This window comes from Salminus brasiliensis, chromosome 17 (assembly GCF_030463535.1).
Source record: "Salminus brasiliensis chromosome 17, fSalBra1.hap2, whole genome shotgun sequence".
NCBI classification, from domain to species: Eukaryota; Metazoa; Chordata; class Actinopteri; order Characiformes; family Bryconidae; genus Salminus; species Salminus brasiliensis.
The window spans coordinates 10,750,935-10,762,800 of record NC_132894.1 but is presented as its reverse complement, the minus strand read 5'-3'; positions in this window follow the sequence as shown (position 1 = coordinate 10,762,800).

Sequence of the window (11,866 nt, the reverse complement as noted above, 5' to 3'; positions counted from 1 at the left end):
AAAGTGACAGACATCTCCCCACCCCTCCCCTCAAGTTAGATTTTTCCAGTGTATCTTAATAAACTTCAAAATAGTGCCCTTGTTTGGGTCTGATAATCAGATAGACATGCAGTACAATACTTTGGAATACTGATCACACTGTATTTGTTAAATGTCAGTAGAGTGGGATGACTCTCCTCCCTGACCAATCAGCTCCCAGCTCCTCTATAACACTGTAGTCTAATCACTTCCAGAATGGTACACACTCTGGACTGATGTCTGTAGTTGTTGGTCTTCTGGTGTGTAATAACTGGTTTATAGTGGCTAAATGTGCTGTGTGTGATTTGGGTTTCTGTAGCATGTGTAGCATTAGCGTTAGCCTCCACTCGGCTCTGAATAGGCTCTTTAATGTTGGTTTAAAACAGAGAAAGGCAAGCAGTTCTCCCGCTAGTAAAACAGAGTGTTTCAGTGATGGTTTTATAAAGGTTCAGATCTTATGGTCTGTTTTCATGTTCCACTGTAAAATAGCTCCACACTGCAGACTCTCAGCTCTGCATATTTACCTTCTGAGAACATCCACACTGCCGCTGGCTGGGCAATAATGTCCATTAATGGTGCCCCAAATGGCACTCTGAACACCGTGGTTGAAACAGTGTATATTAAAATAGCCGATACCAGATACATTAAAATATGCCTGTATCAGATTGAGAAATCCCTTCTAAGTGTTAACCTTGTGCCAGGAGGAAAAGAGGTTGTTAAACTGATGGTTTGAATCTATGATCTCACTTTTGGATAGTTAAAAGAGAATTATTAAGAAGAAATTGGCATGATTTAAGACAAGTGTGTGATGATTTAGGTGTGAAGATTTACTGATGCCAGTCTTTTGTTACTTATAAGCTACTTTTGCTTTGTAAATCCAGTGCAAAACTAAATAAGAGAAAAAAATCAGGCACCAAACATGCTTTAGCTGATCAACTACATTTAGGTGAAGAGGATGATTGTGTAAATTGAATATTTGGGTCAAACAATCACTTAAATATACAGAGGAAAAGACAGAGACCACACAAATATTTAATTTCCAGTCAAACAGGTGTTAAGTGTAAGTTCGTCATATTTCAGTGTCAAGTAATAAACTGAAAATCACACCATCTACCCTGTTCTACAGCTCCCATTCTCTTCAGCAGGTCTCAGGAGTTTTTATTCAGTGATGTCTGAAGGTCTGGTGTGGTCAATCCATTGTTCTGAGAACAGCAGCAGCAGCTTCAGCTTCATCTGTATGATGCGCTCCACTCAGTGGATTTCTTCAGATCTGAAATGAGAGGAAAGCCTGGTTTTCCCCTGTTTATCTGATAAGGACAGTTTTGGTAGTCTACTAGGGCTTAAAAGATTCCTGCGGACCCCCCTCCTCTCCCCCAGGACTAGGATACTGGTTTAGTGACACCAACTTGCAGGCTGTCCACTTACTGAAGGAGATTAAAGAAGCTGCCTCAAATAGCCTCTGAAGTGGCTTCCACTGGAGGATGCATCAGTGGATGCTACCCAGGAAGTCCCTTTGAGATGTTTAGAATGGCGTCACTGCTCGCACCCGTGTCAATAACTGACGTCGAATCTCATGATGTTGAAGTGGATCAGATGTCCTGTTTCCTCAATTACTGCTTGTTCTCTCTGTTACTCCTGCTTTTCTCCTCCCCCCTTCTCCTCTGAGTTCCTCTAGGGTAGGAAAGGGAGAGGTGGAGGGGACAGAAGCAGTAGCTAAAGTTTGTGGACACAGCCCAGGTCATTTTTTTTATTTTCTGTATTTCATGCTTTTTCTTTTGACCTTCCTCTTCCTCTACCTAATGAAAATAGACTATCTTACACTTCTCTCACCAAGAACCCTATTAGGAACACCTGTAGATGTACGCATGCAATTATCTAATCAGCCAATCGGGTGGCAGCAGTGCTATGTACAAAATCATGTAGTCAATGGCCAGCAGCGTCAGGTAATGTTCACATCAACCACCAGAAAGAGGAGTAAAGATGATGTCCGAGATTTTAAGCATGGCAGATTGTTGGTGTCAGAAGGGCCGGTTTGAGTATTTCTAGAACTGCTGGTCGATTTCATAGGATTTTCAGAACAACAGTCAATCAGAATGGTGCTCAGCCAGTGAGTGGATGAAAGGGGTCACCGGAGAATGGCCACACTGGTTTGGTGGTTGGTGTGGCACAACAGACAACACCACTACCTGCCACTGAGCTGCGATAGCATGTTGGAGACTGGGGTTCGATTCCCGGTCTGGGTGACTATGCTGCGCTACACCATTAAGAGTCCTTGGGCAAGACTCTTACACTACATTGGCTCACCTCTGTAATATGAGTAAACTTGTAAGTCACTCTGAATAAGAGCGTCAGCTAAATGCCAGAAATGTAAATGTGGAATAGTCTACAGCACCCCAGATAACCACTCTGTTCAATTGTAGTGAGCAGAAAAGCATCTCGGATTACGCTGAACCTTGAGGCAGAATTCCACTTCTGTCAGCCAAGAAGAGAAAGCTGAGGCTGCAGTGGACACAGGCTCACCAAAAATGGACAGCTGAAGACTGGGAAAAACTGTAACCTGATCTGATGAATCTCAGCAGCATGAATCAATGGACTCAACCTGCATTTATATGACAGACCAGGCAGTGGGAGGTGGTGTGATGGTGTGGTAACGTTTTGTTTTTGGCACACTTTGGGCCTGTTAATACCAATCTATCATTGCTTAAATTCTGCAGCCTATTTACGTGTTGTTGCTGACCATGTTCTTCCCTTCTTGGACACAATTTTACCCACCTTCTAACAGCTAATTCCAGCATGATAATGCAGCATGTCATACACAGAACTCATCTTAAACCGGTTTCATGATCTCCACAATGAGTTCAGTGTTCTACAGTGGCATCAGAGTCTGATTAGACACGTTTAAGATGTGGTAGAACAGCAGCAAAGATTTGCAGCAGGAAAGTGCTTTTGGAAATCTGCAAGACTTGCGTGACAATCATGTCTAGAATCTCAAAGTAAAGCTTCCTATGTCTTGTGGAATCCATGCAACAAAAAATGGAGGCTGTTTTGTTGGAAGTAGGCTGAACATTTAGCTACCTATCCTCTCTCAAGTAAATCAGGTGTATACTGTACTGTTGGTAACCAATGATAAATACGTGTACCTATTGGTCCTAATTGATCAGCTTACTGTAAACTTACTGTGACATATACTGTGACATACACATCCTGCCAGAACAGTTCATAGGACTACCCTTATGTTTTCAGAGTGCCCGTTGCCAATCGGCTCGGAGATTGCACCAATAATGTGTGTAACAGCTCCAATAACTGCATTCACCTCATGCCTTTCCCCCACTCTCTTCCTTCAGAATGATGACTCTCTGCTGCAAATCTTCACCGCAGGGATACTCAATTGACAGACTGGAGGGCCAGCTAGCACAGATCCTCCAGCTTTGCTTTATCCAGGAGTCAGGTGTCAGAACACAGTGGCCCATTAGTGGCACAAATTGTTCAATTTAGTACCAGTGATTAAAGTAAAAAACAGGACAGGGCAGAGTTTGAATGTGGTCTTCTGTGCCTTGGGTTCACTGCAAGAAATGTAGGTACCGTATGCACAGTTCACACTGTATATCCATACAAAAAGGCTCCAAACACTCATGTTTCTGTGACACTGTTAAAATATCCTGGTCTGATGAATCCATGAACCCAACCTGCCTTGTATCAACAGTCCAGGCTGGTGGAGGTGGTGTAACGGTGTGGGGAATGTTTTCTTGAAATACTTTGGGTCCATTATTGCCAGCCAATCATTGATGCTCAAATGCAACAGCCTATTTGAGTATCATTGCTGAACATATGCATCCCTTTATGGCCACAATTGACCCAACTTCTAATGGTTACTTCTACATTAATGTCACAAAGAAAAGGTCGTCTCAAGCTGTTTTTTCAACCTGTAAAACCTGCAGTAATTGAGTGACCAGAATTTCAAGAGATACTTCCAACATGAGCAAAATGAGGCCCTACCCAGTGTTAGTGCTTGTAATAAGACTCAAAAATTCCAGAAATGAGGTAAAATTAGATCCAAATGATTTAATACCTACATTTAAGTGTATATATATACATTTTACAATTCAAACAAAGAGCCCTCTTCCACTGATGGTGCTAAATGCACCAGGTTAGATTAGGTTTAAGATTAGAGTTAGGTTTAGATGTAGTGGGTTTAGTTTAAGTTTAGGTTGAGATGTAGGTGTAGTAGGTTAAGTTTAGAATTAGGTGTAGGTTAGATTAAGTTTAAGATTAGAGTTAGGTTTCGGTGTAGTAGGTTTAGTTTAGGTTGAGATGTAGGTGTAGTAGTTAAGTTTAGAATTAGGTGTAGGTTAGATTACGTTTAAGATTAGAGTTAGGTTTAGGTGTAGTGGGTTTAGTTTAAGTTTAGGTTGAGATGTAGTCTAACTACAGTGCACATTTCACAAATTCCTAGTGCGACCAGGCTGTCAGGGTGTAGAGGTTAATGCAGGATGTTGTAAGACTAAATAGTCCCCAAATAAATTGTATTTCCCTTTATTTTAGTATCAACATTACATCTAGAAACTCAGGAGACATAAATAGATTCACTGGTGGTTTTGAATAGTAAATAAACTGACTGCATTTGTGTTGTAGACCTGACAACCTCTGATTCCTGTCAGCACCACTGTAATGAAATCCTAGTCAGTATGTTTCTCTACAGTGAGCAATTTGATATCAAACCCTTCTGAATGGCTTGTTTACATCTCAGTCGTTGGATTATGCAGTGCTTTTTGTAAGATCAGCAGAATTCCCCTTTATTAAACTGCATGTTGTAACGATACATAGAGCTAGATGTCAAGCTCAGTACAATTCCCTGCATTCGAAAGTGCACTAAAATTCACTTTCTTGCTTCTTTTCCCACTGCCTGCCTGTAAATACTTCAGCACTGTAAGCTGCTGATAGTTAATGTCAAACGGCATTCAGCCTTGCCTCTAAAGACTTTGCTGTTGGAGGGATTGGTGTCTTCTCTTAGGCTTGTAGTGATTTGAGGAATCGATGACACCATATACAATAGTGAGTGTTGATCACATCACGTTCGCTGGAGCAGTGTGTTCAATCAATGTGTTTGATGTTTGTCCTGGGATGGCTGGGATGAATTGATTGTGTGGAGGTTGGAGTTGATCTTATTTCGCTCTCTACTGGCTTACTCCGAGAACCAGAGAGACCAAAAACTGCTTAAGATGAAAACAGCGTAGCTCCTTTTAAAGGGAGTCCAGCTTCAGAGCTAGCTTCTCTATTTTTCTGGGGAAACTTTTGTCCATCAATGTCCATGACAAAATACACAAATCCTATATTTGAGTGAAAGATGACCCTGTATAAGATACTGTATAACACAATAGAACATTCTTCTACTTCTACTTCAGTTTAAGTGTAAAGGTGCCTGTTTTTTAAAGGGTAGATCCCAGCCCAAACTAACACAGGGTAAAATGTAATGGATGTATTATGTTGAATTATTTCAGGTAAAATGTGCTTTTGGCCTATTTTTCTATTTACCATAGTAACTCTATTTGTGAATTCTGACCTTATTTGGGCAGATATTTCTCAAGAATAGCTCTGAAGGCATGTTCTGGGTGTTTCAGTCACAGAATTTATTTTTATGCCTTAAACAGTGGTCCGTCAGCGGGCCGAAGGTGTTCTCACACACATCTATGGTAAAACCATAATACCATTCTATGATAATACCATAGAATAGCCCCACCAGTTTCTACAGAAGTCCCTGTAGTGACTGAGTAATACACCTTATTGTGTAATAAGCCTTTCCCCGTCATGGGGTTAATCTTTCTCTTGGTGGCTGAAATCATGCACAAGCATAAAAATAACTTACAGCCCCTGCTCCGAGGGGTTAGTTTCAATGAGAGATGCCAATTTAACCTCAGAAAATCTACGCTTTTATCTATGCTTTTATTTGATATAGTACTTTATATAGGACATTATACATAAAGTACTATATCACACTATATATATAAAACATTGCTGTCCAGTGAAAAACATGTGTCTCCAAAATGTTGACTCTACAGGAGAAGACAAGACTGCTATTAGCTTTAAAATGAAAGGTAATGTCCAATTTAGAGTTTATTTCAATTAACTCAGAGCATTTCTATTGGTCTGTTCATCCAGAAATAATTACACAGTGTACAGAGCAGCTACAGGGTTCAAACCATGGTCATCAGGTGTTGAATTACTCTATATACAGTTCTTTTATTTTATTTAGAATTTATGTTGAAATGTTTTTTGTCTTTTTAAAAATGGCATCAATATTGAATTAACTTAGCAGAGCTTTTTTTTACTCCCTTATATTGACTGGACAGTCAATATGTAGGGGTAGGGTTTAGTGAAAGGTGCAGTATGATTGGTTCACATCAATGGGAATATGCTTTCTCAAAGGAAAAGGTATTTTCTTCTCTTTGTCTGAGTAGAAATAAAGCAGATCTCAATACTGTTTCACAGGTTTCTGAGATCTTTCACCTAAACCTCCCCTTAGGAGAAAAGAGGAGATCAACAGCAGCGCTTAACTGTGAGGGGTTTTAAACACAAATGAGACAAGCCTTCTGCTGTGATAGACTGCTGAAAGAGCTCTGAGATGTAGACGAAATAAGAAAGGAGGACATCTTACTCTTGTCTTATATTAGTCTTATTCAGCTAAGACTGAGGAGAGGTCGATCCCACCAATTTTATTATTTATTTGTTCTTTTATTTGTTTATTTTTATGTATTTATGTATTATTTCCTTGTTTGTTTGTTTTTTAGTTCTGAGGGTGCATTAAAAGAATTTGATTGCATTGCATTCAGTGACAAGGGTGTTAGTGAGGCAGGATGTATTGAATGGAGCGCCATCCATCATTCCAGAGAACACAGTTCCACTGCTGCACAGCTCGAAGCTGAGGGGGGTTAATGCCCCTCTTGCCCATGCCTGGCATTAGACATGGTGCCAATAAGTTCATGTTTATTTGCTCCATAGAGTCCTACTCTACTGGCAGTACTTCTTGACAGGGGCTAGACTACGCTGTAGATGTGTTTATGCATTTAAACATTTGTGTCAGCAGAAGGTGCAACTTAAAGAAGCTGAATGCATTCATTAGAAGAAGTGTTCCCAAACATTTGGATACATTGTGAACTTTGATTCAGTAATAAATTACATTTTTGCTGTTTAATTTTAATTGAAGTACTAATTCAATTGTGGTGAACTAAAATCATGACTAATGTAGACAAGTAGAGTAAAAGTAAAGGTCTTAGGAGTACAAAAGAAAAACTACTATCACTACTATTAAATTACACTTGGAAAAGCAGTTTTCAGAGCTGCTTTTGTTCCCACAGTGCACAGCAGGCAACCCAGAGTACCTACCAAACAATCTCATTTATGGCTAAAACTATTGATTGATTGACCCCATTGCACCAGGAACCATTGCTAATTAGCAATAGTTAACACCAATTACATGAGAAGATTAAATCAATAAATCTTTAGTAAACCGCTGGTGCCACTAATGTCTGATTTTATACATTATTTATACAGCGGCATGAAGCCAATTTGTGTTTGTTGGGCTTATTCATTAAAAGGCGGCAGTTACGTCCGTACAGCGCAATTTGTTCTGCTAATATTATAATCCTTCATGACATGGACGTATATTTACAGCGCTGCTTTAAGCGGGCTAAACAAAGCAGAGCAGAGTTCCAAAACAGATCACAAAACAGAGTTCATAAATGGCCAGGACGAGCCATCCATTGCAGCACGGAGAAATCCATCCCAAACTTGGATTATCCAGGATGAGATGACAACTGGTTGGCTAATACCACTTAGCTTAGATCAGAATAGTGATCAACGTAGGAATACAATGACAGACTCGCCTACATTTCATTGTGCCCCTCGGGGAGGGAGGGGTTCAGGACAGGATAAGCTTTAAGAAGAACAGGATTAGCTAATCCTCAATCAAAGGCCTATTACTGTAGTTTACCATGGGCTTATGGATATGGACCTGCACGACACAACTACATTCAAGTTTCACCCGAAATCCATTTCTGCACTGATACTCTTAAGCTTTAGAGAAATCTGCTTCTGTAGCTCCTGCGTTTGAGAAGGTAAACTGTAATCATGGAGCTTTGACTGAGGTCTCCAGTCTTGTTCCAGAGCAAATTCCCTGGTTTTTGGAAAAATGACTCATAATAACTAGTCTTTGTGACTAATCTTTTCTCACGCCAAGGACGTTTATGTTCCTGCACATGTTTAGATCCATCCAGCCACCTGCTGTGTGTCTTTCCTACAGAGAAAAGATCAGCGAAATCTTCCTGAAAAACGCAGGTGCTGCTTTTTTCTTCTCCTTTCCCTTTTTCTTCATAACACTAATGAGCTCATCATTGGAGGTGGTCAGTAAATTCTAGGTTTTCCGCTGGAAGTGATGAGGATAATGCTGAGCGGACGCAGAAGAGAGAATACTCAACACACACCTGCTAAAAGGAACAGAGCAGAACACCTGGAGGCCCAACAAACTCCTCGCAAGCTCCTGTAGACCCTCACAGCTGTACAGCCTGAGTGCTGGAGATATTCTCTAGTGGTGAGATTCTCCCCTTTCTCGTGCTTCTTGCTGATATTAAAAACCAAAATACAGCTGGGCCCAGATTGGATAATGAGGTCAAAGCTATTCTAATAAGTCTGGGAGCTTAAGATGGGAAGCCTTATGGCACTGAAAGGGAAAAACAAAGGACAAGCTTTGGCCACCAATCCAGAGTCCAAATGAGGACTAGAAGCTGGCTAACACACAAGATTTGTTTGTATCTAACACAAGTATCAGCATGCTGAATGTTTCTAGTGCCATATACACAGTATTCATGTGATCTTCACTTGGATCCCTGACCTGATTGTTGCTTATGGTTGTTCAAGGAAGGTCATCGGAGGAAAAAAAAATGGAAAGAAAAATTTAATCAATGGAATGAATAAAGTTACTACCATCAAAACAGTGATGGTGACTGGAAGGCCCTACGTGTATTCAGCCAGAGCAGGTTAACTGAACAGTCATTATAATTACCATAAAATATCATGGTCACTGATTAGCTATAATTGGACATTAGACAACAGTTTGTTTCCGACCTCACAATCTAAATGTGGTTGAGATGCGCTCTGACTGTGCTGACATTTGTGCTAACAGCATGGCTTATTCACACTAAAACTGTATCACTTCACTGATGCATTGACACCAATTTAAAAAGGCTAAGCTTAACCAAAGTCCTGTTGCTTCTGCAGCCATATTTGCAATGCTTATTTCCAGTCACAAAAGACCAGGCTTCTATATCTATAATAATGGTTAAAAGCTGGAAACTGAAGATTAGAGTCCCATTTCATAAACATTTTAAATCGCTGATCAAATCTCACAAAAACCTCATGAATAGTTTGTAGCGCTCTGATCTATTATACACTAAAAACTTTATTTTTTTGGACTTTTTTTTTCCTTGCCTCTGTTGCCACTGGCTTGCTCAAAAAAAAGGCTCAGACACAAATTTCTGTAAAGCTGCTTTGTTACAACATTAATTGTGAAAAGCCTATATATATATATATATATATATATATATATATATATATATATATATATATATATATATATATATATATATATATAATTGAATTAGTATGTCTTAGAACTGGAACTACTTTTTTGGTGGAAGGAGCTGACAGTATTAAGGCGTATCCAAAGATTTCCTGGATTAATTTATATAATTAAATTTTTCTTTACTTTGTTAAAAAAAATAGAACACTCAAGATTGTGTATTCTTATGAATAACATTATGCCTGTGATGATCTATGGCACTCTATGAAAATGTAACTAAATAAAATGTGACTGGACATGCAGACTCGTTCATATGGGATATCTATACAGCTGCTGTACTTGTCTAATCCTACATGTAGAGCCTTTAATTAGAATAAGCACAGTCATTTCTTATTGTTGACAACATGCTCCGATTAGGCTACACTGCTGTGGCCTCGTTAGCTTTTAGCACTTTCACTGCATGCTCACTTAGTTTATGATTGTGTTAAGCAGCAAGCCAGATGTGCTGCAATACATTTTCACATGTTACATTACATTATGTATTCATATATATATATATATATATATATATATATATATATATATATATATATATATATATATATATATATATATATATATATATATACATGATTATTTGGAACCAAAAGTGGTGCCTTTTTTAAAGTGTGCTATTTGTTAGGCAATTTGGGGGTTTTGCATTTCATGTTGGGTAAGAAGATAGCCCTCTATATAGTAGACTGAGGATTAATGCCCTGTCTAGATACTGTCCTTAGACCACAGTCCATTGCATTGCAGATGTAAATGAAAAACATGTGAATATCATCGCTGTCATGCAAAAACCTTTTATTTCAGAAATTACTTCTAACTTTCAATGGGAGTCAATGTGAAAAAATAACTACTTTAAGTCATTTTGGAGCATTTCTATTGGTCCAGCCATTATTCAATTCTACTACAATGTAAAGAACAGCAAAACAAAGGTGGAAGAAGGCTGCATCAAACAATGATTAGCCATAACAATAATACCACTTGCCTAATGCTGAGTAGGTTTCCCTTGTGCCACCACAGCAGATCTGACCATTTGAGGCATGGACTCCACAAGACTCTGAAGGTGTCCTGTGGCATCTGGCACCAATCCATTATCAGCAGATCCTTTAATCCTGTAAATTGTGAGGTGGGACTTCCATGGATCTCATCACTGAGCCTTATGTGCCCATAACCTTGTCGCCGCTTCAATGGTTGTCTTATTTTAGGCCAATTTTGGTAAGTACTGACCACCTACCTGCCTGATATTTTGGAGATGTTCTGACCTTTACAATTTGTCAATTTTTTTAAAGTGGCTCAGATCCATTCCCAGATTCATTATTTTGCTTTTAACACGTCACCTTCAAGAAATAACTGTTCACATACTGCGTAATATATCCAGATGCCACTGTGGATAAAGTTAATCAAGATTTTTCACTTCACCTGTCAGTGGTGCTAAAGTTATGGCTGATGTGACGATGTATTCATTGATAAACATTTTGCTTTTTATTATCTTTTTTTCAAATCACCCAAGAATTACATTTTTCCAACTTGTGGGATATTCATTTGGGATATTTTAGATGGATCACTTTAGATGTCAGGTCTGCACATATTAATGTTTTACAAAGCAGAATCTGTTACAATATTGACACAATGGGGTATTGTATTAATAAGGGTAATTGACTTTATTTTTGAGACCAAAAACACACATCAACATGAACATGACCTGGTGTTTAGTTTCTCTTCTCTGGGCTTTTTCTTTTATCCTGCACTATTGTTGGAGTGTGGGGGATTTCCAATGACCCTTGTGCCCAGGGCCCTTTGTAAGAGCATGACCTTTCCCAGGATTTGCCAACCTCTCGAACATGGTTAAACTGTAAATGGCTCTGAATAAGAGCATCTGCCAAACATTGTTAATTACATAGCTAATAACACTGTCAGACAGCTAAGAGTGTGTATTAGTGCTGTATTGGTCCTCCTTTGACCTTAAGGACTGCCTCCAACAGCTCAGACCTCTTATAGTGGTTGGAGTTTTCTTTTCCACACGTTTCTCCATTACCATGACATCACCTGAACTTCCACATATCTGTTTCAATGAGCTACAATTGAGAAACAATTCTAATAAAATATCCCCATGTCTGTGTTATCACTGCCAATAATGGCAACTTTGGAGAAGGACGGGGATTAAACTTTTGCATTGAACCTTTAATGCACGTTACACCTCCTTGGCATACCAAAAAGATGCAAATACAG